At 38.2% G+C, this 24,272-nt stretch overlaps 1 long non-coding RNA gene across 1 annotated transcript; it reads left to right on the top strand.

Moving 5' to 3' along the window:
• The first annotated feature begins 43 nt into the window (after window positions 1-43).
• On the top strand, window positions 44-20,711 carry LOC139179929 (uncharacterized). Its single transcript, XR_011564225.1, has 4 exons — window positions 44-1,414; window positions 4,356-4,535; window positions 5,777-6,005; window positions 18,679-20,711. It is a non-coding gene; the product is annotated as an uncharacterized lncRNA (long non-coding RNA).
• The last annotated feature ends 3,561 nt before the right edge of the window (window positions 20,712-24,272 follow it).

Below are 24,272 nucleotides of genomic sequence, written 5' to 3'. Positions count from 1 at the left end.
GAAATGAATATTTCGAAATGAAGCTTCAGTTACCTGGATTATCTTGATCATCAATTCCAGGTTTCCCAGAGGCTGTATTTTATATATCGTACTTTGGCTTCAGTAGCTTGTCATAGCTTTTTGTTATATTTGTTGGTACAATTTTATTTTTATTCATGTCAATTTGAGTTAATATGGGAAACATTTTAGCCTTGAATCATTTGTTCTTAAAGCCTCTCAACTCTTCAAATGCAGTTACTTATCATTAAGTCATAATTTGGGACTCAGGTGGTGAGCTTTAGCAAAACTATTATTGATTTAAACTTCCCACTGCTATTTATGATTTACTTAACATTTTTACAAACAATTTGCTCATAATTCTCATTTTAAGTATCAATTACTATCATTTGAATACAAGCTTGTCCTCTAAAAATGAAGGATGGCAGGATTTGTGAGCAGCAAGAATGGAGTGAGTCAGGGAGAAGGTTGTAGGAGCTGTGGTCTGGAGTCAGGTAGAGGCCAGGTTATCGAGGCTCCTTGAAGGCCATGGGAGCAACCTCATTTTTTAAATTGCATTTTTCTTTTATATTAGAATATGGTTGATTTACAATTTTGTTGTTAGTTTCATATGTACAGCAAGTTGATTCAGTTATTTGTACACTATATCCATTATTTTTCAGTTCCTTTTCCCAGGTAGGTGACTACAGAATATTGAGTAGAGCAGTTAGCCAAGGGCAAAGGTGGGGAGGAGGGATGAATTAGGAGTTTGGGATTAATGTAGACACACTACTGGATATAAAACAGATAAGCCACAAGGGAATGACATCATTTTTCTGCTGAGGTAGGGATCTATTGGAAAGATCTGAGCACTGGTTGGAATATGTGAAAATCTCTGAGTTAATCAAAGCTTCTAATAAAAAAGGAAAGGAAAATGTTTCCATACTGTTTCCACAGTGTGGAATTTTCCATCACTTTCCCCACCTACACACTCATTTCTTTCTAGACGTGAGGTGGTGAAGCTCTGCAGATTTATTGGGAGGGGCAGGGTGTGGATAGTGGGACCACATCCTTTGTCTGAGTAACTTAATATCAGGAAGGCTGGAGGATGGCCACTTCTGTGTCTATAGCCAGAGTCAGTGAGGAGGAAAACAAAGGTGATTGCTGTCTGTGGTGATAGTTTTCAAAGTGCATATGTTGGAGTTTCTATTATTAACATAGCATAATAGTAAAGTGATTTGATAAACTCACTGACAAAGCATCTTATTAGGCAGTTGTGAGACAACTTCAACAAGAACTGGATGACTCTGTAAAAAAGCAGTCTATGTCAGAGACTTCACTGAAAGTCATGTCATGTTATTGTGCTAAGTTAGAAGCTGAGGTACAGGATTTGAAGAACAATTGTAAACTACTACAACTATGTCAACTCATAAGTCAGGTATGTATGAAATTGAACATGCTAACAGTTAATATGTAGGATAGAGTGTTTTAGAACACTCATTTTCATTGTCAGTTTTCTTCTGTATTTTTGTTACAAGTAACTTATTACAATTTTCTTATCTTTATAATGCACTCATTCCTTAAACTCTGACTTTCATCCTACCATTTGCATTATATTACTTTTTCCTTATATTATTTACCCTTAGGAAACTTGAGAATTGTGTCTCATTATTCACACAAGTTGAGAGCCTTTTTTTTTTTTTCCTTTGAAACAATACTTTTTAAAGTGATAGCTGTATTACCATGATATGGCAATCCAGATTAAAATCAGAGGATAATATTAGTTTAATGGAACATTCAGAAAATTATCATTTCTCATCTTTCCTTTTGTAAATTGCTGTAGAGTTCTGTATACATTTATTTCATGGATTTCAGAATAACGTGTGCAGAAAGGGTCTTATACAAACCAGTTGAAGTTTAGGCATTGCCTTCTTTCCTTTTCATTTTAAGTATATTGTAAAAGCATGGATGTACTCAGATGGTGTAGAATACGTACATCCAAACTAGAGAATTAAAAAGATTATCTGGATCCTGCCATTGGATTTTTTTTAAAGCTATTGAGATATAATTGACATATCATAGAATTCACCTACTCAACATGTGTATTTCAGTATCTCTTAGTCTAGAGATGTGTAACCGGTGACTACAGTCAATTTTAGAGCATTCCCATCACCCCCTAAAAGAAACCCTGCATCCCTTAGCCACCACCCATGGCCTCCCATCTCCCTCAGCCCCAGGTAACCCCCAGTATAATATCTGTCTCTGTAGACATGCATGTCCTCAGTATTTTATATAAATGGAATCATGCTGTATTCTCCTTTGGGATTAACTTTGCTCATTTGATGTCATGTTTTCACAGTTCATCCATGTGATAACACGTATCAGTTCTTCCATTTCTGTGTGTTGTCAACAGTAAGCTAAGCCATGTATCCATCATCACTTGATGGAGCTTTGGGTTGTTTCCGCTTTGGGTTTATTAATAATGCTATTGTGAACATTGATTTCCATGATTCTGTGTGCACATGTTTTTATTTCCCTGTGGTTGGATCTTATCCTCAAAGTTAGCTGGCTGATTTCACCTTTTCTTGGCCCTTGCTCAGACTGTCCTTTCTGTCTTTACAGTTTCTTTTCCTCTTGGGTAGTCCTTCATTATTTCAGACCTGGCACCCGGTCTCTCCTCCTTCAAGGAGCTTTCGTGACTATTCAGCTCTTTGAGCCTTTTCACATGAGCGCTTGTTTCCTAGTCTCTGAGGAACAGTTTAGCCCCTAATTTTACACTGTGGACATGTCTTCCAAGACGGGGAATCTTGGCTAAGTATACATTGGTGTAACAGGGAATATTTATTGATATGCACAGCACTTGCCTTGCATAAATGGACAGTAAGAAAGGATTACAAGAATGAGGCATTTTTTGTTGTTGCTTTACAGAAAAACATGTGGATCATCTCTGCTAACTGTTAGGAAATGAGATTTCTTTAATTTGAAAGTAATTCTCTTTGGAAAGCAATTCAAATTAACAAAAAGTCTTTGTACTTCAGAAAAGGGCTTATGGGATTAGAATCCATATTTTCAAGATTTATTAATTAGAGTCTTATTCTCACAGTCTTCTTTTGAGAGGAACTTATTAACTAAGCCCTAGATAACTCAACACAGTATCCTTCAAACTTCTTTAAAATCCTGGGACATTAAGATGGGGGTAGGAATAAGAGACATTCCACTAAGAGGTGACTTGTAGTCATTTTATGAAGAAAGATAGAAAAACGTTATTGTAGAACAATAAAATAGTGTAAAATAAAGTGCAATTGTTGTGTGACAAAGATGACAGTGAAGAATATATTTTGTGACACTTGGTGGTTTGAACTTCTTTCTTTATTCTCTTGAGTAATCTCTGGTCCTACATTCTACAATACAGATACCATCATATTTATTTGATCCTGGGTTTGATTTAGGCTGTGCTCAGTCCACTTTCTTCACTAGCAAACAGTAACCTTTTATTCTTGAAGACTGCTGATTTTCCAGCAGAGCTGGAAACTGCATCTTCAAAATATCTGCACCTGGTTGCAAAAAATCAAGTTTTTCAACAGGAGTTATTATCTATGAAACGAATGCAAAAAAAAAAAAAATGTAAAAAACTAGAGAAGAAGAAAAAGAAGTTGGAGCAAGAAGTAGTGAACCTCAGAAGTCATATAGAAATGAATATGATAGAACACAGTCAAGTAGAGCAATATCAACAGGAGATTGAATAAAGAGCGAGACAGGATATTGTAGAGAAATAAAAAGAAGTCAACCTATTTTTGCAGGTTAATTTGTTCATCTGTCATATGCTTGAATTCACTTTCACTGTACAGTACATTTTGGATCTATACAGCTTAGGTGTTTCCTCTACCTCCCTTAGAGCAGTTAGTTTTGTAGATTTCTGGAAGGAAGGGAGGCACTTGTTTTCCCTTTGAATATTTCAGTTTCCATCACAGTTATCACTAAATTGATCTTTCAGAATTATTCTCACTAGAGAATCCTTTTACTTATAAGACCAATTGGTAAAAAACAAGATCATTAGGAAGAAAAGAAAATATTATAGTTTAAAACTGGTACCATTCTCTTGAATTATTCTTAAGTCATCTTGTTCAATTTTTAAAATTTTAAGTTGATCCTCTTATTCTTTGAATTATCAGATTATATATGTACTACTACAACAGTGATTCCCCTTTAATTTTATAATTCAGATTTAATTCACTTCACATTAATGATAACTGTTTTAAACTTCTGCTTTTTTTTTTTTTCACCTTTGAAGTCGCTCTCTGAATCACTGACTCAAAACTAAAGGGAACAAGTATAATTTTCCAGGTTAATGATTATTTTAAAAATGTTATCTTTTTCAGTTTGCCTTAGACACAAGCTGAATTTCAACAGATTGAACTCAGAATTAAAGACTTGGAATCTGAACTCTCCAAAATGAAAAGTTTGCAGGAAGATTCTAATAAAGCAGAGTTGGAAAAATATAAGCAACTCAACCAAGTAGAATGTGAAGTTAGAAAGTCATTGGAAGATAAACTAGACAAGTAAGTCAAAACACAAAAACACAGAAACTAAATTTAGTTCATTAATTTGTCTCTAAAGCCTAATTTTTATAGAGTGGGGTACATGACATTCATAGGAAGTGAAAGCTAACTAATGGTCACTGCTAAGGGGGCACCTTAAAACAAAATATTAGTACTGTATCAAGTTTTTCCACACTATGTAAAGGCATACTTATGAAATAGGGGGAAATTAACACATGGGTTAAAGGCAGGATAAATTCCAAAGTGGCTAAAAGTAATATAGTGACCTGACTGAGGGGTCTGGAGAATGGAAAGGGCAGATCCCACCTGCAGTGCCAAGTCCAGGTTTCCCCACTATCTGAAAGCAGAGCACTACTAGGAAGCCTTTCATAAGCCAAAGCAGCATAAAACAAAGAAGCAGGTACCTAAGGACACATTCTGCTAATTGATACATAAAATGAATATGCACAAGTGAAGCACAGGTGCTCCCAGACAGGGTTTTGGGCTGTGGCGACTTGATGCTGAGATGTGGGGTGTGGCTTCTGGGGAAGGAACTCAGTGGGGCCAGTCTCCCTGCTTGGGGAACACGATGCCTCTCACTGTAAAACTGTACACTGAACACTGTTTAGAGTTTTGGCTTTTTAAATGAGACCAGAAATTGTCTTCAGATTTTTTTTTTCCCTCTATCATCAAAAACAGGTACTGACATAGGCCCTTCGTAGAAGTGTAGTAACATACAGTGAACTTTGGAAAAGCAGGGGATACTTGCAATTGATCCTGGGGCTGTTTTAGCTCTTTTCAGCCTCACCCTTTGACTTTCTCATCCTCCCTTGAGATTGTGGCTCTAAGTGATACCTCAGAGCCAAAAGCTTAATTTCTCCGAGGTCATGAGTGAAACGTGTATACAAGGGTGGTGAAAGCAAATGCTTGAAAGTGGCTTTGTGGGATGGGGTGTTTCTTCATCCCTGAACTGTTTCCTGGAGGCAGGTGTGCCCCAGAGGGCAACAGGTGTCACTGGGAGGCCACCTCCCTTTCTCTTTGATGTCCTTTCTCTCCTCTCCCAACTGTGACTTGTTACTTGAGTAACCCTAGACACATGTGTACTCTTTAGAACAAGGTTACAACTATCACTTTTTACAGTAGGTCTGCTCTGTGTTTTCAGTGTTCAGTTTATTGGGAATTCCATTAACTATATGGCAACTTTAAAAATGCAGATAATTTAAGGAAACATGAGTAAAGTTGGTGTTTTCCATCTTCTTCAGGACTCATGAGAGGCTGGCAGTGATCAGCACCAAACTTGAGGTGAAGAAAGAGAAGAAAAGATCTTTACTCAGCTCTCTTAGCATGAGGCCTGTCCTGGAGCCCCCTTGTGTTGGAAATTTCAATAATCCTTTAGTGCTCAATGGAAATCTTACTCCAAGAGCAAAAGTAGGGTTTTCTACCTCAATTCCATGCCCTTCGAATAACAGCATGAAGACTTACTTGACTGAGGTTAGTTCTATTATCTTTTGTTCATTGGGTTTCAGATTTCTAATATGAATAATCCTTGTTTTTAATTCGGTGAACTTCTGAGTTGTTTATTTGACTTATGCACACTAAGTAAAATCTGTCATTAACTGTGCTAATTAAGGAGATATTTAATGATTTTTTTTTTGTCCTAGATCTCTTGTTTTTAAGAGATACTTTTTAAATTTCTTGAAAAGCTGCATTGAAATTCTACTTTAGAAATGAAATCTTATTGCCTAGTAATTGAAAGTATTCTTTAAGATGTTTGACTTACTTTCTAATTGATTTCACTTTAGCAGTGGCTCATAATCATTTCCAAGCTTTGTTGCACCCACGGCAGTTTATCTACCCCTAAGCATAAATGACAATGGCAACCCACTCCAATACTCTTGCCATGAAAATCCCATGGACTGAAGAGTCTGGTATGCTGCAGTCCATGGGGTCGCAAAGAGTCAGACATGACTCAGCGACTTCCCTTTCACTTTTCACTTTCATGCATTGGAGAAGGAAATGGCAACCCACTCCAGTGTTCTTGCCTGGAGAATCCCAGGGACAGTGGAGCCTGGTGGGCTCCAGTCTATGGGGTCACACAGAGTTGGACACGACTGAAGCAACTTAGCAGCAGCAAGCATAAGTGAATCACTGGCATCTATACACTAACCACATATGGATGTGTTTTTATTTGAAAGAGTCCTAGATAAATCCTTTTTATGAATTAAACAAACTTGTAATACTAAATCAGAAGATTAATTTCTGGTTTTAGGTTAACATTTTTTGTTATTTTCTTGTACAAGAGTATGTCTTTAATTGCTATTTTACTTATAGAATTTTGATTTAAATTTCTAAAAACTATCTTGCTGAGCAGTTGTAGAATATTTCTAAATTTGTACTCAATGAAAACATTTAAAAATTATAAATGAAGCTCACTTTATCTCTATCTTGACATCATCTGGATGAACGATATCTAAGATAGCAATGATGGGGAGTCTTGAAATTGCAACCAGTTTTCATTGTGTAAGCATTGTGGTTAAAATATCCATTTCAGTCTGTGCACACGGGTTTATCATTTTGATAGTGTTTCTGTGGTGTTGGTGATGCAGAGACAAGTAGCCCTTGTTAAATGCAGTCTCAACCTGTTTTCTAACTTGACATCTTGCCATCATAGAAGAGCGACCTAAAGTTTCTTCAACAGCACTGCAGTTATGTTGGGTTTTATTACTTGAGAGCTGTGAAACTGGAGGACGTGCTTTAGCTATGCCGTCACAGCGGGCCTCTGAACACTTCATCCCAAGTCAGACACTTCCCCATGCAGGACTAAGGAGAGGAAGCAAATGCTTGACCCTTGTCCCAGGGGCAGGCTGCCTACTGCACACCCATGTGCATGGCGCTGTGGGCACCTACATCTTTTCAAAGAAGAGATTTGGAACCAAGCAAGCACCTCTTAGTTCTTTGTCCCAAACTCACCCGTTAGATAAATCTCCTCTCTCCTCATAAAGAGGGTAGGAGTATAAGTCCTCCCCTTGAAACTTCAGGCTGAGGAAATGAAGTTCAACTGTAATTTATGACCAGATTTAGACTATAATGGAGATTATACTCATGCTTTTTGTATGTACCAACTAATGATGAGACCTTTGGATAGAAGTATGCTAGACAGTAAAGAGAGATCTGTTGCGTGTTTTAAATTTTATCCTAAATAACCCAAAATGTGGATAATTCATTTGTTGACTCATTTAAAAAAAAAACAGGTTTTATCTGGAGGAAGCAAACATCCTTTTAAGGATGAATCTCTTCAGTTTTGGCCTGCTTGATTACAATAAAGATTTTCTCTTTCAAGTTCCCTTTCCTGTGTTTAAAAAAATGTCATGCTTTATAAATTAATTATATCCACTTCTCCAAAAGGAGTTTGATATTCATTTATTCTAATTCATGCCTTTAAAGCATATGATTTAGTTAGAAAGTTACTACATCATGCCATGCCACAAGCAGTATTGAACTATAAACAAGGTTTTACATATTCATTTTCTCTCTGTTATAGTTAAAAATCTATGTGTTTTTCTTAATCTGAGTAAGTAGCTGGCATAGGACTCAGTAAGAAGACCATTGGCTTTGATACTTCTTTTGTAGAATTCGGAAATTTGACTAAATCAATGAGTCTCATATCTTACAAAAAGTTGTTTGTTTGTTTTTTTTCCCCCAAACAAAACAACTTTTCTTTCAAAAAAAATTTTTTTTGAGTTTATTTTTGTGTATGGTATTAGAAAGTGCTCTAGTTTCATTCTTTTACAAGTGGTTGACCAGTTTTCCCAGCACTACTTGTTAAAGAGATTGTATTTAATCCGTTTTATATTCTTGCCTCCTTTGTCAAAGATAAGGTATCCATAGGTGCGTGGATTGATCTCTGGGCTTTCTATTTTGTTCAATTGATCTATATTTCTGTCTTTGTGCCAGTACCATACTGTCTTGCGGAGAAGGAAATGGCACCCCACTCCAGTACTCTTGCCTGGAAAATCCCATGGACGGAGGGCCTGGTGGGTTGTAGTCCATGGGGTCGCTAAGAGTTGGACACAACTGAGCGACTTCACTTTCACTTTTCACTTTCATGCATTGGAGAAGGAAATGGCAACCCAGTCCAGTGTTCTTGCCTGGATAATCCCAGGGACAGGGGAGTCTGGTGGGCTTCTGTCCATGGGGTCGCACAGACTCAAACATGACTGAAGCGACTTAGCAGCAGCAGCAGCAGCAGCATACTGTCTTGATGACTGTGGCTTTGTAGTAGAGCCTGAAGTCAGGCAGGTTGATTTTTCCAGTTCCATTCTTCTTTCTCAAGATTGTTTTGGCAATTTGAGGTTTTTTGTATTGCCATACAAATTGTGAAATTATTTGTTCTAGCTCTGTGAAGAGTACCGTTGGTAACTTGATAGGATTGCATTGAATCTATAAATTGCTTTGGGTAGTATACTCATTTTCACTATAATGATTCTAACACCATACACAAAAATAAACTCAAAATGGATTAAAGATCTAAATGTAAGACCAGAAACTATAAAACTCCTAGAGGAGAACATAGGGAAAACACTCTCCGACATACATCACGGCAGGGTCCTCTATGACCCATCTCCCAGTATACTGGAAATAAAAGAAAAAATAAACAAATGGGACCTAATTAAACTCAAAAGCTTCTGCACAACAAAGGAAACTATAAGCAAGGTGAAAAGACAGCCTTCAGAATGGAAGAAAATAATAGCAAATGAAGCAACTGATAAACAACTAATCTCAAAAATATACAAGCAACTCCTACAGCTCAATTCCAGAAAAATAAATGACCCAATCAAAAAATGGGCCAAAGAACTAAACAGACACTTCTCCAAAGAAGACATACAGATGGCTAACAAACACATGAAAAGATGCTCAACATTACTGATTATTAGAGGAATGAAAATCAAACCCACTATGAGGTACCATTTCTCACCAGTCAGAATGGCTGCAATCCAAAAGTCTACAATCAATAAATGCTGGAGAAGGTGTGGAGAAAATGGAACCCTCTTACACTGTTGGTGAGAATGCAAACTAGTACAGCCACTATGGAGAACAGTGTGGAGATTCCTTAAAAACCTGGAAATAGAATTGCCTTATGACCCAGCAATCCCACTGCTGGGCATACACACTGAGGAAACCAGAAGGGAAAGAGACACGTACCCCAATGTTCATCACAGCACTGTTTATAATAGCCAGGACATGGAAGCAACCTAGATGTCCATCAGCAGATGAATGGATAAGAAAGCTGTGGTACATATGCACAATGGAGTATTACTCAGCCATTAAAAAGAATACATTTGAATCAGTTCTAATGAGGTGGATGAAACAGGAGCCTATTATACAGAGTGAAGTAAGCCAGAAAGAAAACCACCAGTACAGTATACTAACACATATATATGGAATTTAGAAAAATGGTAACAATAACCCTGTATATGAGACAGCAAAAGAGACACTGATGTATATAACAGTCTTTTGGACTCTGTGGGAGAGGGAGAGGGTGGGATGATTTGGGAGAATGCATTGAAACATGTATAATATCATATATGAAATGAGTCAGCAGTCCAGGTTCGATGCACGATACTGGATGCTTGGAGCTGTTGTACTGGGACGACCCAAAGGGATGGTACGGGGAGGGAGGAGGGAGGACGGAGGATGAGGAACACATGTATACCTGTGGCGGATTCATGTTGATATATGGCAAAACCAATACAATATTGTAAAGTTAAAAAAAATAAACAAACAACAAAAAAATTTTTCCGTGGAACCATATTATATAAAATAGAGACAAGTATAGAGCCCTTTAGCTAAAGGAATGACCAGAGACCCTGCCGCTGTGATTTCTCTGTTCTTCAACTCAGCAGTGACCCCTGTGTGACCTTCTACTTTTATGGGACATAGTTTGGAAACTAACAGTTATGAGAGAATCCTTCTCACTAAACATCTTTAGAAATAAAACTTGCTGGTACTTTGTTTTCTTGTGTATAATTTTCTTACCTTTCTGTGTTTTCATTAAATGGAAAATTTTAAAGAAAATCACAGATGTGTTCCCCTTATTAGCAGTTTGATTTCAAACTACTTCCTCCATTTGAACTCGATCCTCACCTAGAAATCAAAATAAAGGCCTTGGAAGTATATATTTAGGGCAGGAGATTTTAGGGGAGAAGATAGTAATCTTGTGGGTCATTTCTAGGACTATGCATGATTCCCTAGTTCTCTGAAATTGTGTGTTCTCGATAGGCTGGTATTTTTTGTACATTTTATCAGATTAAATAGCATTCCATATATATGTTCTCTGTTATCTAAAAGCAGAATAAGTGGGAATTCATTTTCTTTTATTTATGTGATTATTTTTCTACTTAAGTAATCTTCAAGTTATGTCTAGTCTCTAAAAGTATTTTTAAATGTCATATTTAGTCAGTTCTGTGGCATTCCTATGACAATATCTCTTGCTTAAATTAAACATAAATAATATTTGACATATTTCAGATGCAGCAGGAATTGGCCAGGAGTATAATGAGAACTAACAAAAGTTATGTTGCCAAAACTTATGAATTAAATTTAGACATTGATTTCTGAAATACACTTAAAACAGTAAATGGCATCTTTTGCCATTGTTTGGATAACAGATGCTATGTTAAATGATTTTTCTAATACATTGCTAATGAAAAATGTGAACACATGAGCAGTCATAGTAAAAAATCTCCTTCTTTCTCATTTATTCATTATGTTCCATAGCCTTAACAAAAATCTTAAAAGGTCTATGTAGTTCTTGTTTTTTTTTTTAATTTTTGTTTTTAAAATATTTATTTATTTTAATTGGAGGCTAATTACTTTACAGTATTGTGGTGGCTTTTGCCATACATCGACATGAATCAGCCATGCGTGTTCATGTGTCTGCCCGTCCTGTATCTCACCCCTCACCCCCACCTCCAAAGGGCTCTTGAGGGTTTTCTCTAGCACCACAATTTGAAAGCATCCTTCCACTTTGAGGAACCTCAGTCTTTGCCTTGACAGCTGTTAACTGATGATGCCCCTGGACATTATGGAGGGTAATCAGTTGTATTCAAAGTTACTGATTTATATACTAATCACATCTAAAATATACCTTCACAGAAACATCTAAACTGGTGTTTGACCAAACAGCTGGGATCATATTCTAGCCAAGTCGACAGATTAATTAGCCATCACACTGGGCAGATAATTAAAAGGACAATATTGAAATCGCCTAGTATTTCTCCAGTTCTAGGCTAGGTTTTATGGAGAACCTATACCACAATCTATTTATTCCTTCCTGTCCTCCTGCAGGAGTTATTTATTGATTTTGTTACCCAACCAGACTTGGGTCCACTTGCCCAATACACAGTCAAACCAATCTCCTGACACCAGGTTGTGATGAAGGAAACTGGTGTTTCCTGCAAGGTGCCCAGTGTGGGGCCAGGTAAAGATAACAGAGGATTCCTTCTCAAAAGACCCAAAGTCTCTGATGGCTTCCAGGGAAGGGTTTTATTGTCAGTGGTGTTTTTTTGTTTGTTTGTTTGTTTTGTTTTAATATTAGTCATTTATTGTTAAGCAAGGGAAGCTTCAAAATACTACAAACATATTTCCAGTATGGAGAAATAGCTAGATATAGACATACATAAACACACACACAGGAGTAGATATAGAGATAGCAGTATAGAAATATATGTCCCCAAGTTTTGTATTAAACAGGAGGACATATATTTGTATTAAACAAGGAGGAAAGGCTAGTTAATGAGAGAATTAACACAATTTTAAACATTTCCCAATAGTTAGAATACTTGGGAAAAAATGAATACACCTTTTGGCAAACTAGAATAAAGAAAAATATGTGGCTTAGGTTTCCTAAAGATGAAAGCAATTTTTAAAAAATACTTATTTTATATTGGAGTATAGCCAACGAACAATGTGGTGATAGTTTCAGGAGCATAGTGAGTGACTTCGCCACACACATATATGTATCCATTCTCTCCCAAATTCAGGGAAGGGTTTTTGATGTCAGAGTTAGGGGTGAGAGTGTGAGGTGCCTGATAGCTGGTGTACATCCTTCTGGACTGGTTGGTGGTGAGATAACTGAGTGACTTTAGGAGTCAGTATCATCAACCATCAGGTTTCAACTGGTCTGGGGTGTACATAGGTTTAGTCAACATGCAGTTAACTTCTTCCAGCTGGTAGGCATTTCAGTATGTGCAGAATTCAAGAATGTGGTTCATAATGTTATCTACAGCACTTAAGGAGGAATTCAAGGTCCTTGACTTTGAAGTTTTACCTATCTGTTATTTTGTCTTGCTCAACTGTTTTTGTTTCAGCATTTTCTCACTTCTCTGATTACATTTGCTCTTTGGTCAAAGCCTCAGAGGCTAAAGCTTTTCTGTAAACAAGAGGCAGGTTCTGTGGACAGGTCCTACTCCGTTTCCATTGGTTTTTCTTTTTAGTGTGTCCTCCTTTATTTTTAATAGATTTAAGAGGTAGAGAGAGGGTTCAAAGGAGTTTTTAATTCATAACCCACCTAGGCTGGAACATCTAGAAAAATCTCTCTTCTTAAAATAATCTGTGTGTCATAGTCCTCCACCTCATATATTAAATACGCATCATGTGCTTCAAAAGCCACACACCCAAAACCAACCAATTCCAGAGTCCAATCTCTGTGCTGGATGTTAGAGATGGAAAAAAAAACAAACAAAATGTGGCTTCTTCTCTCACATTGGTTGTTATTGGTTGCCACTGGGCCCCTCAACGCTCATGAGTCTTTGGACTGAAAAAAGGTACTTTATGAAACTGCAAAGAAAATGGAAGGAAGTCATAGGAAAGACCCCTTAGCTTCTGAGATATTTATTGAGAGTTGGAGAGATCTCTTCTGAAGGGCTATAAAGCCTTGTCCCAGCAGGAAATAATTGTTAAAAATTTTTTATTGGAGTGTATATGACTTACAGTGTTGTGCTAATTTCAGGTGTACAGCAAAGTGAATCAGTTTTTTATATATATATATAATCAGTATATATATGACCACCTTCTTTTCAGATTATTTTCCCATATGGGTTATTGAGTAAATTCCCTGTAATATATTGGTGGTCATTATTAGTTATCTATTTCTATTTTATGCATAGTAGTGTGTGTGTGTGTGTGTATATATGTGTGTGTATATATATATATATATATATATATATATATATATATATATATATATTCCAATCTCCTAATTTATCCCTCCCCCCATGTTTCCCTTTTGGTAACTGTAAGTTTGATTTTCAGACCTGGGAGTTGGTTCCTATTTTGTAAATAAACTTATTTTTATTAGATTCCACTGTTAAGTGATACCATACGGTATTTGTTTTTCTCTCTCTGAGTTACTTCATGTAGTATGAAAATTTCTAGGTCCATCCATGTTGCTGCAAATGGCATTATTTCATTCTTTTTATCGCTGAGTATTACTCCATTTGTTCAAGCTGGTTTTAGAAAAGGTAGAGGAACCAGAGATCAAATTTCCAACATCTGCTGGATCATTGAAAGCAAGAGATTCCAGAAAAACATCTATTTCTGCTTCATTGACTATGCCAAAGCCTTTGACTGTGTGGATCACAATAAACTGTGGAAAATTCTGAAAGAGATGGGAATACCAGACCACCTGACCTGCCTCTTGAAAAATTTGTATGCAGGTCAGGAAGCAACATTTAGAACTGGACATGGAACAAGAGACTGGTTCCAAATAGGAAAAAGGAGTACATCAAGGCTGTATATTGTTACCCTGCTTATTTAACTTCTATGCAGAGTACATCATGAGAAACGCTGGGCTGGAAGAAGGACAAGCTGGAATCAAGATTGCCAGGAGAAATATCAATAATCTCAGATATGCAGATGACACTATCCTTATGGCAGAAAGTGAAGAGGAACTAAAAAGCCTCTTGATGAAAGTGAAAGAGGAGAGTGAAAAAGTTGGCTTAAAGCTCAACATTCAGAAAATGAAGATCATGGCAACTGGTCCCATCACTTCATGGGAAATAGATGGGGAAACAGTGGAAACAGTGTCAGACTTTATTTTTGGGGGCTCCAAAATCAATGCAAATGGTGACTTCAGCCATGAAATTAAAAGACTCTTACTCCTTGGTAGGAAAGTTATGACCAACCTAGATAGCATATTCAAAAGCAGAGACATTACTTTGCCAACAAAGGTCCATCTAGTCGAGGCTATGGTTTTTCCAGTGGTCACGTATGGATGTGAGGGTTGGACTGTGAAGAAAGCTGAGCACTGAAGAATTGATGCTTTTAAACTGTGGTGTTGGAGAAGACTCTTGAGACTCCTTTGGACTGCAAGGAGATCCAACCAGTCCATTGTAAAGGGGATGAGCCCTGGGTGTTCTTTGGAAGGAATGATGCTAAAGCTGAAACTCCCATACTTTGGCCACCTCATGCGAAGAGTTGACTCATTGGAAAAGACTCTGATGCTGGGAGGGATGGGGGCAGGAGGAAAAGGGGACGACAGAGGATGAGATGGCTGGGTGGTATCACGGACTCGATGGACTTGAGTTTGAGTGAGCTCTGGGAGTTGGTGATGGACAGGGAGGCTTGGCATGCTGCGATTCATGGGGTCGCAAAGAGTCGGACATGACTGAGCGACTGAACTGAACTGAACTGAATACTGCATTGTGTGTATGCATGTGTGTACCACATCTTCTTTATCCATTAATCTGTTGATGGAGGTTGCTTCCATGTATTGGCTATTGTAAATATTGCTGCAATGAACATTGGGGTGCATGTATCTTTTTAAATTATGGTTTCCTCTGGATAATTGACCAGGAGTGGGATTGCTGATTCATATGGCAATTCTATATTTAGTTTTTCAAGAAACCTCCATTCTGTTCTCCACAGTGGGTGTACCTAGTTACATTCCCATGAACACTGTAGGAGGGCCCCCTTTTCTCCACACCCTATCCAGCATTTATTGTTTGCAGATTTTTTATGATGGCTATTCTGACTGGTGTGAAATGATACCCCATTGTAGTATTTCTGCACTTCTCTAATAATTAGAGATGTTGAGCATCCTTTCTTAGCATTGTTTCATGTGCTTTTTGGTCATCTGTAAGTGTTCTTTAGAGAAATGTCTATTTGGATCTTACACTCATTTTTTGAGTGGGTTGTTTGTTTTTTTTTTATATTGAGCTCTTTGAGCTGTTTGAAAGTTTTGGAGATTAATCTGTCAGTTGCCTCATTTGCAAATATTGTCCCCCATTCTGTGGGTTTTCTACTGTCTTGTTTATGATATCTTGTGCTGTACAAAGGCTTTTAAGTGTAATTAGGTCCCATTCGCTTACTTTTGATTTTAGTTTCATTACTCTAAGGGGTGGGTTAAAAAAGATACATTGCTGTGATTTGTGGCAGAGTGTTGTGCCTGTGTTCTCCTCTAAGAGTTTTATAATGTCTGTCCTTATGTTTAGGTCTTGAATCCATTTTGAGTTTATTTTTGTGGATGGTGTTAGGGAGTGTTCTGATTTCATTCTTATACATGTAGCTGTCCAGTTTTCTCAGCACTGCTTATTGAGGAGGCTGCCTTTTCTCCATTGTACAGTCTTGCCTCCTTTGTCCTAGATTAATTGACCACAGGTGCGTGGGTTTCTCTCTGGACTTCCTACCCTGTCCCATTGATCTATGCAATATATTTCATTTTTTTGTGCCAGTACCAATGTTTTGATTACTGTAGCTTGTAGTTTAGTCTGAAGTCAGGGAGCCTGATCCTGTCAGCTCCTGCTCTTCTTTCTCAAGATTGTTTTGGCTCTTCAGGGTGTTTTGTATTTCGATACACACTGTAAAATTTTTTGTTCTAGTTCTATGAGAAACACCATTTGTAATTTGATACAAATTACATCAAATCTGTAGATTTCTTTGGTTAGTAAAGTTATTTTAACAGCAGGAAATGGTTTATTCAGAGGGGTTCTAGGTATGTGGTGACCACCTTGAATTAAATCAGATTCAATCAAATTCATTAAATCAGATCTGATTTTCCAAGCCTTTGGCTCCTTGTGTCCTGAAGAAGGCACCAAATGACTGGCCAGGGCTCTGATGCTTTGGAAAACATGAAATGTAATTTTAAAAGGCCAGCATCTTAAAGTGTTCAGTGGTCTGTCTGCAACCCTTCCTTTTTCTTCATTTTAGTGTAATGTGGGTCAAAAGGAGAAGCAGGCAGGAAAATAGTTGTCTCTCCTGGAGTGTGGTGATATTGTGGAATATGAAAATGTGAGTCAACCACAGAGACAGCCCAGTCAAACAGCACCTAAACACAGAGCTTGTATGGGAACTTGTGTGTATGTGTGTGTGTGTGTGTGTGTGTGTGTGTGTGTGTGTGTGTGTGTGTACTTGTGCTTCTGAGAAAGATTAAACAGTAAAGAATGGAAGTGATGAAACATATTCCAAAAAAAAAAAAAGTAAAGAGAAAACATTGTAGAAAAACCTATAAAAGAATTTAAAAAGTGGGTCACGAAAGAGAGAGAAAGGAAAGCTCAAGGGGGCATGAGACCGGGGAATGTGGATAAAAGTACTGACAAGGGAGCTCCAGGAGGCAAGATCCTAGTCCTCTCTTTCTTGAAGTTCTAATAATAGTTGAATTTCAAATGACTGTCATACAAGTAGAGGACAAGAAAAAACACACCAAGTCATCTGGAACCAATTCAGTGGAAATTTTTATTTCAAGGACTCTTTATAATTTCTCTATGTTATATTTTACATATATCTTACATATTATATTTTACATATAATTTACATATATATATATGTATATATATAATATATATAATATAATATATTTTACATATATTTACATATATATATATAATATGAATGACAATGTCAGGTGGTAAGTTTTGAATTTTCAGTGATATCAAAAAGAGTGTGGCAGGAATTTAGGAGGAAGTTGCATGTAAGTGAGCAAGTGTGGTCGGGAGAGAAGACTAGGTCGGGAGAGCTGGGACATGGCCTGGGCCCTGATTGATGGCAATGAACAGGATATTTGAGATGAATGAACAGAATTCATTTCCTAGAATAGTTGTTAAGCAAGGATGTTATGAACATCCATAAACCTACAGTACAGATGGCAGAGTGGCAAAGGGATTAAAAGAATAATCTTGTTAACAACCTTCAGTTATAAAGGATGAGAAGCCAGAATTTCCTAGTTTAGCAACATCATCTCCTTGGGTTTTCAGTGTTCTCTCATCAATTGTACCATATTTAAAAAAAAAAATCAATAAGTTGGTAAATGTTAGGAAAGCTTGACATGACATATTTATTGTATGCTTTTCACAGATCCATATTTATGTCATCCAGCTGCTTTAAAGAGTTAAAATTATGATCATAAGACACATGAAGGGCATAGACAATGAGCATATTAAGAGGAAGATCAGGACGATTTGAAACCAAAGGAGGAATATAAAAGTTGCTGCTGCTGCTGCTATGTTATTTCAGTCGTGTCAGACTCTGTGTGACCCCATACTTCTTGTAGAATAAAGAAAGCTGTATTCTTTAAGACTTATGCTTAGACATATTATTATTTGCGGTCATATTTTGTCTATCTCATTACATGGAAGAAATTTTAATCTCAGTACTTTGTTTTCCTCACCGAGCTCTTCTTACCAGCCCTCCTACAAAGCATTAAAAAGAGAATATTTAAGCCAAATTTGTCCAGGAGGTTTCACTGAGCATGTAGAGTATCCTGCTCACAGACATGCTGTGTGGTGTTTATTCCCTGGCACTTTCCTGCAGGTTTCTCTGAACCTTAACATCTAGAACCCATGACCTGAAGTGCTGAGAGCTCTCCCCCTTCACCTGTAGGCAAACCGTTTGATTTCTGCTCCCCTTGTCTTCCCATAAAAGGGAGTTTGGGAGGATGATTTCCCAGGAAGTTTCTAATGGTTTTAACATCAAAAGCTAGTTGTGATGCCTTATCTCCTTTCTTCCAGCTGTTTTGAGTTCTGTTCTTGGTTTGCAGAGGCTTATAAAAATGCATTTGTTATTTTTCAGCTTCACAGGTGAGGGCAGACCAATCGAGTTCCATTTGAGGCTGGACTAGTCACCCATGTGGTTGGCCTCTGGTTCTCATCAGCTGTCTTGTTCTGTGTAGAGTGAAGACAGTGTGCGGAGTGAAAGTACAGTCAGAATGCTTCACGGTTCCTGTGTTCCTAGAACAGAGATGCTCCACTCTTCAACCTTGTTCCCATCAGGTATGATGGATTTGTTTGAGTTCTGAGCTGCTGTCAGAGTGGAGAGTCTGATTGGATCTCCATACTAACCAAAATGTTCAGCACTGGTGCACCTCACATTGACTGATTTCTAACTTGAAGTCCTGGGGTCTTCCTGGAGGAAAGGATAGCAGGGACTTGTTCTTGTGTATTGTCAGTGGTGGTGTCTTAGATCAAATGCCTGCGAAGTTCCAAAATGTGACCCAAGTCAGGTGGCCCAGCCCTCTTTCCCATGTAGTGAACAGCGTCAGGGACGTCTCTCCCCAGCGGGTACTTGAACTGTGTATTCTCATCTTCATCATGGTAATGTAGTGAACTCTTCATGCTTGGCAATGAAAAGATGGACAGTTCAAACGAGATGATTATAATCCACGTGGCTCTGGATGTAATAAAGACAGTCATATGATGAGACACAGTCTATTTCTCACACACACATTCCTCTCATATATGTTTGCTTTTAATTGTATTCTGCATCTAATTATACTCCTCTCCTGACTTGGCCCACACCATCATGGACTATGGGGTGCAAAAAGACAGCTACAGAGGCACCAAAATGACCCTCCACTGGTGGTTATTTGAAATCTGATCATAAGGCTTCAAGTTCATGGCTGCAGTGGGTGCTGCCCCTACATCAGTAGCACAGAAACCTTCCTGCTGTACTAGAACGTCCATGTAAAAATGGGTAACATCAGTAGGAAGACTGGGGCAGAGGGTAACACTGCCCTGGCAGGTTAACAGCCCTTGGAAACCAACCAATCTCAAGTCCCTGGAAAGTAGAGAGGCCTATAGCTGTCACGAACAGGTCAGACCACATAGATCTCATAGGAGACTCAGTCTGGCCCTATGGGGATCAGAGCAGATGATTTAAAGTCTCTTTCTATATAACTGTGTGTTCTTTGGGAGAAAAGATTGGGGTGGGGGAGCAAATTGATTTCAAAAAAATCTACACTAAAGAAAGTTATACAGCTTTCTTTAGCCTTTAATATTCTGGTTTCATTGCAAGTCTCTAAGAGGGGGAAATAAAAGGGAGCCTTTCCCAAATGTTTTCCAACTGGGATTCTGTCTTCACTGGGAATCACTCACATTTTCAACGTGCACAAATGCCCCCATGTGCCCTTGCCCCAACCCAGTTTGGAGAATGCCAGCTGGAGTAGTCAGGGAATCTCCTGCTGTCCAGGGCTGCCAGCTTTGCTGAGACTGAGCTCCCAGGTCAGTGGGAGTCAGCTCCAAGGCAGTCCAAAGTGATAGCCTTCACAAATGGACCCCCACATACTTGGTTGTATATGAATGCTGGCTAAGGTTACATCAATACGTGGATTAAAAAAAAAAAAAATGAAGATCCACAGCCTGCCTGTGCACCCTTTGCAAAGGTTGCTCTGCCAAGAGCTGAGCAGCAGTGAGCAGTCCCAGGTGGGTGGAAGGTCTTGCTTTCTACAAAGTCCTCTCCATAATGGTGATACCTGCCCTCTATCCCTATGCTTGCTATGATGAGTTTCTCCAGGGCCCACAAATCTTTTGAGTGCCAGACAAAATAGTGTTTTTTGAGAAAGTGAAAGTCTGTTGATTTAGTATTAAATAATTTTGCAACTCAGATGATTTCTAATACTTTGCTTTCATGAAATTTGAAGGAAGACCGAGTTGAGCTCTGTCAAAAGTTAGATCATTAAAAATCATTTTGATGATAGATCACCCTATCAGAGGGAGCTCGGTAATGGACATTACTATGATAAAGTTCCTTTCGTTTTCATGAAAAATGTTTCATAGTGTGTATAACAACTGTAACAACAATAATTGTAAAATGAGATTAATGTTGGTGAACATTGCCATCTATTTTAGGAAATAGATGCATCTTAATTTAGTAAGTCTGATGAAAACTGGTTTTCCCAATAAAATTTTACTTTTTATGTTTAACATTAATAAAATCCTGTGTGATAAATCACATATTAATAGTACCTATAGTGATTATTCAGTTTAGAATTATTTCTTTAATATCTAGAGCTATTTGGCTACAGGATTAAACATTACCTTCAAATTAAAATGTACAAAATTGAATTCAAGTTATATACATATTTTGCTGCAAATAATTATGGATGATCAATGAAAGGATTTTAGGCATAAAATGTATCACATTAACATAAAATTATGTGAAGAAAGTAGAGTGGAAATACAACTTTAAGGAGTAAATGAAATGATTTTTGCCTACTAAATATGAGCTTGTAGTTGTATATTAAAATGAATTATGGTGGACATCAAGTTGCTGTGGTATTAGATTGTACTGGAAACAGTGAAGAAGTCATATTAGGATTTTATTTTTAAATTTTCCTATTTCTGATTCACCAGAGTTTATATCCTTTGCAACGATTTAAGTTGATAAAGAAATGGTTGAGATGTTAACTTAAACACATGTGAAGAGACATATAATGGTTGTTTTTTGTCAAATGATAGTGTTACCATGCATTTTGAAAGATGCCCAAATGAATAATTTGAAAAGACATACAGTTTAAAGAATTACTTTAAGGGGTAACCAAGCAGGAAATTGAAGGTTTCTATATCCAACAGCACATAGTGAGAATAACAAAACAGGGGTCCAGAAATGGCTCCATTTGGTCTGGTTCAGGCTCTTTCCACACTTCCTCCCACTGCCCTCCTTCTAGTCAAGGATCCAGGTCTAACAGGTCCTCAGCTCCCAACTTAATATTCCACGTTACCACTACTCTCCTCCTCCGACGTGTGGCACTCATTTCTTTCATACTCAATGACAATCATGTTGACTTGGCCGCGGGACCACCTCATGGAACTATCCGGGAAGTCATCACCCCCTAGCCCACGTTCCCTGTCTCATTCTTCTTTCAAATCCCAGGAACCCTCAGACAATAGAAAGCCCAAGTTTAGGCCTAGGCCCTAAGCCCTTGTCCATCTATCATCATCTGACTTATTGCTGTAAATTTATGCATTTGCAGTTTTCAAAGTGCCTCCCTCTTTATACTTCCTCTTTTCCTCTTTACCACAACCTGCTGTAATAGATGAAGGTAGAAGATGGATGGATAGATGGATGGGTGGATAGATGGATAGGTAGGTAGGTAGAAAGAAGAAACTGGGGCTCAGAGGATTTAAATGATTTGCCGTGATGACACAGCAAGAAATGGTGGAGTTAGCATTTGGAAGCAGGTCACCTGTCTTCAGACTCTTCGCCTTATGCACGACATCATGGGCAAGTCCAAGGTCAAAGAAAACCAATTGGAATATTATGAGTCTGGGGTGGCCCATTCAAAAACTTACTGATCATATAACCCTGGAGAGTGTGGTGGGTGTTAGCACATGGTCCTTGTCTGATGGCTATGGTCTGTGGTCTTCACACTTCATCCAGGTTCTCTGTCAGACATTTGGAAAGGACTTACAGTGAGGTGAAATGAACATGTAAGTGTACTTCCACATACTGTTGGACAAGATTACTTAACTCACAACAGGACATGATTGTGTGGAGCTTAGAGAGCTGAGTATAAACAAGCATTCACATAAAAATGTGCAAGTTTTGCTGCAAGTGGTGTTTTAGTCTGGATAGTTGTACCAGAAATAAAACTTGGTTGGATGTCAAAACACCAGTCATCTAACTTTAGTTTTATTTTTAATTAAAGACACTGACTTTTAGAAACCAAGAGAAATACTAAACCTGTTTCAACTTACCTCAAAGTGCCCAAATTTATCATTATTTCTGGCTAAGCTGACTTCACCCATGCTTTTGTGTCATTTTTTGGAAAACTTTTGAGGATATCTTTTTTTGTTGTTGTTTTTTTAAGTGCATTCAGACATACAGTTTTTTTTAAAAAAAACAATTACTCCTACTTTGGAGCTTTATGTTTAATTCTCCCATGTGAGGTATTTCATTTAAGACAGCCCTTAAGAACCTTGTAAAGTTAGTTAGAATTTAGGGTCACAAAAATTCAGACACAACTTAGGGACAAAACAACAATTGAACAACAGAGTGATTGATTCCTTAGGACTTAAAAGAGTCCATCTGTAAGTCAGATACACAGTGAATAATTTTAGTTCACTTAGCACACACAGGACAAAAATTACTAAAGAAAGGACTGTGGCATTATAAACAACCAAAGACTGTGCTCCAAGACTACTGGAATTTCAAGTGAGCACATGGCCAGTTCAGCAACCTGGATTTATTCTACCTGTCGTCGTGGATTGGCTCCAGCTGTTTCTTTCTGCTGCTGCTGCTGCTGCTGCTAAGTCACTTCAGTCATGTCCGACTCTGTGCGACCCCATAGATGGCAGCCCACCAGGCTCCCCCATCCCTGTAATTCTCCAGGCAAGAATACTGGAGTGGGTTGCCATTTCCCTCTCCAATGCATGAAAGTGAAAAATGAAAGTGTAGTCGTTCAGTTGTGTCTGACTCCTAGAGACCACATGTACTTCAGCCTACCAGGCTCCTCCATCCATGGGATTTTCCAGGCAAGAGTACTGGAGTGGGGTACCATTTCCTTCTCTGGATTCCTTCTGAGCATTGCTCAACTTGCTGAGTAGTCAGGCTCACTGTCCATGACCAACATGCATAGATTGTACAGCAGGGAAGGATGAAAGAGACCAGTGTAAATGACCTCCCCTGGCATTTGGGGCAGGAAAATCTATTTCTGTGAAACTTGCTGTACAGGAGAAACAGCATCCAGACACCTGGTGTCTACATATCAATAATGCTTCTGCTACTATTATGATGAATAAAAGTCACCTCTCCCAGAGTTTCAAATACCGAGGATCATTTTATTTTCAGCTGCCAGTGCTGCATGCAGAGAGGACACAGGGCTCCAGGGAGGTGGAGGGGTATGCCTGAGATCATAATGCAAGTTATGAATGGTAAGTCAGAATTTTTTCTGATATCTCTCAGCTCTACACACCCACCTACTACTATCCATCTGTGAATTTGAAACCAATTTACACATGAATTCACTACACATGGCAAGTGTTTGTGAAGTGTTGTGATGTCCTGTGCAAAAGATACTTGTTGCTAAGCTTTGTCCAACTCTCTGCGACCCCATGGACTGTAGACCACTAGGTTCCTCTGCCCATGTGAATTTCCAGGCAACAATACTGGAATAGTGGCTTGCCATTACCTCCTCTAGGGCATCATCCCAAGCTCTCCTGCATCTCCTGCATTGGAAGGCAGATTCTTTACCACTCTGCCACATGAAAAGGCTTCAAAGATGCTAATGGTATTTAATTAGTATGATTTGATATCTGTTTATAGTGTAAGGCAGTAGCAAGAGGAGTATAAGCTAAAGAAGAAACATTTAAGTTGGAATCCATTCTGAAAATACTTGGGAAAAAATAAAAAAAAGATCAGGGATGGATAGAACACAACGGTGCCCAGACTGACAGCTTTGAGAGGAATGGGATATTCCAGTGTGGAGTAGTCTGGAATAGTCTCCATATGCCCCAGTGCCAAGCAACAAGCCTGACTCAAAGCTGACAG

The sequence above is a fragment of the Bos indicus genome, chromosome 26 (assembly GCF_029378745.1).
Source record: "Bos indicus isolate NIAB-ARS_2022 breed Sahiwal x Tharparkar chromosome 26, NIAB-ARS_B.indTharparkar_mat_pri_1.0, whole genome shotgun sequence".
Lineage (NCBI taxonomy): Eukaryota > Metazoa > Chordata > Mammalia > Artiodactyla > Bovidae > Bos > Bos indicus.
This window is presented reverse-complemented; position numbering and strand designations above follow the sequence as displayed.